This window comes from Triticum aestivum, chromosome 7A (assembly GCF_018294505.1).
Source record: "Triticum aestivum cultivar Chinese Spring chromosome 7A, IWGSC CS RefSeq v2.1, whole genome shotgun sequence".
NCBI lineage: Eukaryota > Viridiplantae > Streptophyta > Magnoliopsida > Poales > Poaceae > Triticum > Triticum aestivum.
The window spans coordinates 498,715,828-498,724,209 of record NC_057812.1 but is presented as its reverse complement, the minus strand read 5'-3'; positions in this window follow the sequence as shown (position 1 = coordinate 498,724,209).

The window sequence follows — 8,382 nt, the reverse complement described above, 5'->3', positions numbered from 1 at the left end:
TGGCATTAGGACTCACATTTGGCTCCGAGACATACATCACGTTTGGCATCCCCATGGTAGCCAGCTGCGTGGTGATCCTGCCGGCGACATCGGCGAGGCGATTGATCCAGAGCTTCTCGCCCGCCATGAAGTCCGCGTGGCTGGCGGCGTCGTTCTTCCGCAGCTGCCTCTCCTCCTCCAGATTCTTGGTCAGGGTCTCCTCCCAGGCCTTGACCTCAGAGAGCGTCTCATCAAGACCCTCCAGCTTCAATTGTAGGTCCTTGATGGAATCGTTGGCCGTGGAGAGTAGCTCGGCCTTGTCGAGGACTGCAACCTATAGGTCAGCCAAGGCGCCCTTGGCCGAGTCCCTCTCCCCCGTCAGCTCCTAGACTTGCTTCTTCAACCCGTCCCGCTCCACCTCCAGCTTGTTCACCTTGCCGGCTTGGGCCTGGGCCTGAGCATTGAGGGCCTCCTCGTGCCTCGGCTCCAGTTCCTGGGTCCGCTGCACGACAAGCTCCTTGACCTCATCATCCTTGCCACGGAGTGTCGCGGCGAGTTTCTCCTCACGAGCGGCAAGGTCCTCTTCCTGGGAGTTCAGCTCGACCTGGTGCTGACGTTGAACGGCCTCTTCCTTGGCGGCCTGTTGACTCGCTGCCTCCTAGGACTTCTCAACAACGACCTGCTTCATGACAAGATCCAGCTTGCGCTCGGCCAGCTGATCCTGGGCGGTGTTCAGTTCCTCACAAGCCTGGCAGAACCAAGCCTGCGCCTCGGCGATGCGTCCTTCGGGGTCCGCCTCCGCCTTGTCCACCGCTGCCATCCTAGACTTGGCCTTGTCCAGGCGGGCATGGTGAAGCGCCTGAAGCTTGTGGAAGTTGGCGCTCATGCTCTAGAGGAGCCGCTCTTCCTGGGAACCACCGCCACCGACACTCGGTCCGTCAATGACCTCGAGCCCGGCGGCGGCAAGCACCTCGTCGTCAAAAACCTCCCAGGGCGCTCGCTGTCCATGGGAGGTGGACGAACAGGTCGTCACCCACCTTCAGATACTTGCCCAAGCCAGAGGCGGTGGAGGAGGAAGGCTGGTCGTTGGCCACCACCTCCTTGGTAGCGGCCTTGCTGGCCTCCCTGGCGGGACCCTTGCCGACCTCCTCGGCAGCGGCCTCCTCGGCCTCCCTGGGAGGCCCCTCAACGGCGTCCTCAACAACGTCCTTGGTGGCCACCTCAGCGGCGATCTCGTCGGCCTCGGCCGCGGCCTCCCTGGTGACCTCCTCGATGATAGTGTCCATGTCCTCTCGGTCCACCGAGGAAGGATCTGGATACCGAGAAGGAGAATGAGGAGAAGTCAAGATCAAAATTTGAAAGAAGAAAAACAAGCGGGAACTAGAGGCAAACAACTCAGCCTTGCCAAGCTGGGATAAAGTGGCCCCCTCCCCGCCAACATCCGGTGCCGGGATGGAGCCGCTCGCACCCGAGTTCGCCTCCTCCTCTGTGCGCATGGGCTTGGTACTTGGCGCCCTTGCCAGGGATGACCCTCGGGGCGGTGTCGTAGATGGGGGCGGCATGTTGAGGGTGGCCCTCAGTGGCTCCTCCTGCTGCCGTTCTCCTCCTTCAACCACGACAAGGTCAGCACCAAGGAATCGTTCCCCAGCACACGTCGATGGGGAGCGAGTGATGAACGTACGCTTGGGGCTGCGCTGGGGGCTGCTCTCTGGGCTACTCTCCACCACCAGCGGCGTACCCAAGGTGCCCACTAGGGGCTGGCCGCCCGTCGAGGTCCTGGCCCTCTTCGCCACCTAAGGGAGTCCTAGACTAAGGGGTCCTCGGGCGTCATGCCAGTTTTCCATGGGCCGGACTGATGGGCTGTGAAGACATGATGGCTGAAGACCGTGCCCGTGTCCGGATTGGATTATACTTGGCATGGAGGGCAAGCTTGGCGACTGACTAGGAAGATTCCTTCTTATGTAACCGACTCTATGTAACCCTAGATCCCCCCCGGTGTCTATATAAGCCGGAGGGGTTAGTCCGGAAAAGATATACTCAATACCATAGTCATACAGCCTAGGCTTCTAGGGTTTAGCCATTACAATCTCGTGGTAGATCAACTCTTGTAACACTCATACTCATCAAGATCAATCAAGTAGGACGTAGGGTATTACCTCCATAGAGAGGGCCCGAACCTAGGTAAACATCATGTCCCCCGTCTCCTGTTACCATCGATCCTAGACGCACAGTTCGGGACCCCCTACCCGAGATCCGCTGGTTTTGACACCAAGATTGGTGCTTTCATTGAGAGTTCCACTCTGCCATCGACGGAAGGTTCGATGACCCCTTCAATCATCCATAGTGACGCTGTCCAAGGAGAAACCTTCCTCCCCGTGCAGAGTTTCGTGTTCGGCGGCTTCGTAGTGCAGGCCAACTCGCTTGGCCATATGGAGCAGATCGATAGCTACGCCCCTGACCACCAGGTCAGATTTGGAAGCTTGAACTACATCGTGGATATCCGTGGAGACTTGATCTTCAATGGATTTGAGACCGCAGAGATCGCTCCCCCTTGCCCCGATGAACATGACTTAAATCTGTCATCGGACCAGATTCAGGAGATGGCTCCTGCTGCTGCAATGGCCTTAGAACCAGAGAAGATCGTGCCATTCGAGGCCATAGAGTCCATGGCGCTAGAGCCGCACGCAGACTCGACACCCAACAATATTTGCACCAATGGAACTCCAGACTCGTCTCCGGCTATAAGTTCCGGACCATGTACGCTTGCGGACACCGAGCTAGATCGGTTATCGATCCTCGAATTCAGCACCGCGGACGTTGTTCAGCACTCACCTTTGGGAGATGTGCTAAACTCGTTAAAGAACCTGTCATTCACGGGAGACTCGCAGCCGAACTATGTCCGGCTCGAACTAGGGGCTGACGATGGAGAATTTTGCTTCCCACCCGCCACCCACTTCATAGCTACCGTTGAGGACTTAACCGACGTGCTGGATTATGACTCCGAAGACATCAACGGTATGGACGACGATGCTGATAAGGAGCAAGGCCAAGACCCGCAATTCACGGGACGTTGTACGGCCGCCTCTTCATACGATGTGTACATGGTTGATACGCCTAAAGAATCTAGCCTCGATGAAAAAGAAGACCCAGATGTGAATAAACCTTCTGAGACACAGTCCAAGCGCTGGCGCCCTAAACACCGCTCTAAGCCACGCTCCTCAAAATATAGCAACACTGGCACCGGAGAAAATAGCACTCCGGATGACGCCGAAAACAACGAAGACCTTGTTGGGGCAGCATCCGAGCAGGACGAATAGGAAAACGGGCAAGCCAGCCCCGATGAATAGGCCCTGCCCAGCGACGGTTCAGAGGACGACAACTACCTTCCGCTCTCTGAAGATGAGGTGAGCCTCGGCGATGAAGACTTCATCGTACCCGAAGAGCCCCTCGAACAGGAGCGCTTCAAGCACAGGCTGATAGCTACGACAAGGAGCCTGAAAAAGAAGAAGCAGCAACTTCAAGCTGACCAAGACCTACTCAACGACAGATGGACCAAAGTCATGGTTGCCAAAGAGTACAACCTTAGTAGCCTAGCCAAAGGCTACCCAAGGCACATAGTGCTATACCAGTCCGATGAAGGGCGCTGGAGCCCATATGATCGTCACACAATGCAGCAGGTCGCCGCCAACTCTGTCCGGATAAAGAGGCAACTCAAGCCGAACACCAGACCGCCCCACCTCACCGTAAAGGCAGGAACAATGCAGGTCACGAATACCCAGACTAACTGCCGAGAGACTTGGACGATAGAGCAGGACACACAAGACCGATCTACGGATTGCGAGAGCATGCTTCGACAAGCGACGACGGCTACCTATTCGGACGTATCAAACCTCGCCACGTCCAAGCCAAAACCGCAAAGGGACTCCTTCGGAGTTACGTCGCAGGGTGGCCCAGCATAGAGGCGCCGTACACCCACTTTGCTTCACTGATGAAGTAAATGGATCATGAATTCCCTGAAGGATTCAAACCCGTCAATATTGAATCATACGACGGGGCAACCAATCCTGTGGTATGGATAGAAGATTTCATCCTCCACATCCATATGGCATGTGGGGACGACCCACGCCATTAAATACCTCCCACTAAAACTAAAAGGGCCAGCTCGGTACTGGCTAAAGAGCCTTCCTGAAAATTCCATAGGCAGCTGGGAGGACTTGGAGGACGCATTCCTTGATAACTTCCGAGGAACATATGTCCGTCCACCGGATGCCGATGACCTAAGTCAAATTGTCCAATAGCCCGTAGAATCAGCCAGGGAGCTCTGGACCTGGTTCTTAGTCAAAAGAACGAAATCGTCGACTGTCCGGTCGTGGAAGCCCTTGCGGCTTTCAGACATGGCGTCCAGGATAAATGGCTTGCACGCCATCTCGGCCAAGAAGGACCTAAATCCATGACAACCCTCACTGCTCTGATGACCCGCTTTTGCGCGGGAGAAGACAGCTGGCTCGCTCGTAGAAGCAATAGCGCCAGCAACCAGGGCACCCTCGAAATCCGAGACGGCAACGGCAAGCCACGAGGAAGCAAAAAAACAACAGTCGCAATGACAATGAAAGATCAGGCGACACGGTGGTCAACGCCGGATTCAGCAACCCCAAGTCCGGTCAGCGGAAGAAGCCATTCAAGGCGAATCAAGATGAACCATCCAACCTGGTGTCACATCCCTAACGTTACCTTGCATGTGGACTAGCTTGGTTGTTGCATCATGTTTGAATTCGAAGGAAATTTTGAAATGGGGATTGATAAACCATTGCAACAAATGAAATCCAACTAGGGTCAAAATTAAATCTTTTCAATGAATCCAAAATGGCATTTAGAAAAGTTCATCAATTTTGGAAGGGGTGAAAACTTCTGCCAAAAATGATGCACACAATTCTAGAACATTTCTGGATTTTTGAATTAAACCTTAATGTATTTGAATTGGAGCTATTAATCCATATAAAATATTTAGTGGCTCCAATAATTTTGAAACTTGGTGAGGGCCACTAGAATAATTCAGAGAGTGTCCACAAAAAGTTTCAGAGTTTATAAAAATGGTTTGGTCTTTGAACTAAATCAAAAAAAATAACACAAATAGAAAAACATAAACAGAAAAGAGGGAAAAATTACCTTGCGCTTTTGGCAAATCACTGTAGCAGCCTTACTAGGCAAAGCCAGCCCGGCCCACCAGGGGCAGTGTTGTGTTCTTCCTTCTGCCAGGAGGAGAAGCAGCTGTGTGCCCGGCGCGTAGATGAGCTGCGCCAGCTCTTCCTGCCTGCCTGGCCCCTCCCTGATGCACCTAGACAGCGCCGCGCCACCCCCTCGATCCCCTCTCACTTTCCCTTCCTTCCCAGACCTCCTCCCCTTCCCTACCTCTCGTTCCCAAGCGAGACAGAGAGTCATCGTCACCGTCGATCGTCGTTGCCACGGCCACCGGCCCTCCCTCGCCTCGTCGACGTGTCAGGAGGAACCACAACGTCGTATTTGTTATCTCCGCTGAGCCATGTGACGCCAGGAGCCCTGTAGTGACGCCATTGTCGTCCTCTTCACCGACGGGCATCGAAGATCGCTGGCCCTGATTCACCGTCTGCAGGTCGTCCTTGAGCCCGCTTACCACCCTACCGACATCATCGTGAGCCCCTGAGCTTTTCCCCTCACCTCGCCCTCTTGTTAGCTTCCACTAGCCGCCGCCCCATGAGCTCCCGAGGCCGCCGTCCACCATGGTCGACCTCCTGCTCACCTCTGAGCTTACCACGCCCGGCGGTGCTGTCCACCGTGCTCCTAGGGCCCCCTAGATGTGGTCTAGCTACCTGGTTCCCTCGAGAGTGAGCTGTAGCCCTGCGGTCATGCACCACCGAGCTCCGGCCACTGTACTTGTCGCCGTTGCCGTCGCTACGGGCCGCCCTAGCCACTGCTGCTGGCACTGCTCGATGCGGACGAGTATGAGCAACATGTAGATGCCCTCCGCCGTGAGTGTGGTCGCCTGTGGATGAAACCTGAGCCATTCAGCCGTCACTGACCAAGCCGGCGGCTAACTCCGGTTGTGCCAACGTGGCACAGCCATTAGCAGCTAATTGCGCCACCAATTAACAACCAGCGAAACTGACAGACGGGCCCCACATCCTAACTATCTAGCTAACTAAACTAGATTAAGTTTATTACCCTGGACCCACACGTCAGCATTGACTGTGCTGACGTGTTCGTTGACCGGACCCACCTGTCAGTCACTGAACAGCACTAGGTCACTGACCAGTGGACCCCATCGGTCATGTTTGACCTGGACCACTCCTGTTGACCTGCTGATGTCAGCATGACATAGTGTTGACACAGTAAATATTTTCTAGGATTTAAGATAAATCAGAAATGATTTATTAACTTCAGAAAATATCCAAAACTTCTAAAAATCATATAAAATGAACCGTAACTCCAAATGAAATAATTTATATATGAAAAATTACCAGAAAAATATGAAGAATCAGTCTATGGCATTCTCATGCATGTTTGAACAGCTTACAACCATTGTATATGAAAAATTGAATAAATGGCACTTGAATACCTTACATGGAGTTTGAATTTGAACCCTGGGTTCAAACCAACTTCATTTAATCTGTTGATAGCTGCATTAGTTCAAATCATAGCATATTGCACTGCCATGATCATGCATCATATTGTTGCATTGCATTGATTGTGTTCCTTCTTTGTTGTCGGTATTTGTCCCCTCTCAGTAGACGTGGTTCCGATGATGTGATCGATGACACCGATGAAGAACTATACTATCTTCAGAAGTGCTAGGCAAGCAAAAAACCCTTGTTCATTTTGATACAATCCTACTCTCCCGCTTCTGCTCTCTTTTACTGCATTAGGACAACAACAATTCAATTGTTACATGTTGCGGTAGTTGAACCCTGTTTCCTCTGCATGACCTGTCATTGCCACAGTAAATAGATGAAACCCACTAGCATGAGTAGGAGTTGTTTGAGCCCTGGTGTGCCTACTCATTCATGCTTGTTTGTCATGCCTGCTAATGCTTAGAGTTGAGTCAGGTCTGATTCATCAGGGATGAATTGGAGGTGTGTGAACATTTACTACTGTTGAGAGCTAAGTGTGTGAACACGATTTGGTAAAGGTATCGATGAGAGGCCATGTAGGAGTACATGGTTGGTCGTTTCATTGAAGCCGTCCTTAGGAACTGAGTTCTGTGTTTGTGATCCATGAACAACTACTACCATGCATTGGGCCCGAAACCAATGGACCCTCTTGAATTATCAACTGCCCTTTCCCTCTATTCAGGAGTTGCAACTAGTTTCTGGTGTTTGTAGGATATGTGTTGGAGGTAGTGCGTAGCGCTGACCCTAGGGGTGGGCTATGACGCGGTAGATACACCGTGGCCGGGTATGCTGGGCACTCGTTTGGTGTTGCGGAACCCTGTACACATCGTTTGGAGCTGTGAGAGAAACCCCGGCCGGATCTCCTCGCGGATGGAACCCGAATAGGCGATAAACCTGTACTAGAGACTTGTGTGGTTAGTTAGGTCATGGCCGACTCCCTCGCCAGGCTTACACTTGAAGGTTGCTGAGATACACGACGTGTACATGGTGGTAAGTGGCAAGAGCGTGTGTGAAGAACTACACCCCTGCAGGGTTATAAATGATCTATTTGAATAGCCGCGTCCACGGTAAAGGACTTCTGGGTTTCCTGTATAGTTCATAGACAACTTGAAGTGGATACTCTAAAACTCGCAAGATAAGCGTGAGTGCTATGGATGGCCTTCTCGTAGGGAGACGAGAGCGGATCCATAGTGGTGTATTGTTATGGTGAATATGTGGACTCGTTGCGCCACCTCAAAAGAGTTACTTGTAGTCGTAGTTTAGGATAGCCACCGAGTCAAAGCTGGCTTGCTGCAGTTAAACTCCATCACCCCCTTTGTTGATACTGATGCATATGTAGCTAGTTCTGATGTAAGTCTTGCCGGGTACATTTGTACTCACGTTTGTTTAATTTATGTTTTGCAGAGAGACTTCAGTCTCGCTAGTAGTTCTGTGTGGACTTCGGCGTTTAGCTTGATACCTCATCTACGATCTTGTGCCCTCGGTAGGATCTAGTAGATAGTCTGGCTTCTCAGCCTTTTTCATTCGTAGATGTGTGTACTCAGACATGTTAAGCCTCCGCATGTGCTTTGACTTGTATGCTCTGAATGTTGGGTCATGAGACCCATGTTTGTAATATCTCGCTCCTCGAAGCCTAATGAATAAATACTTTGAGTCGTAGAGTTTTGTTGTGATGCCATGTTGTATTTGCACATATCAAGCATATTGTGTGTATGTTATTGAAATGCTTGGTATGTGTGGGATCCAAAAATATAGTTGT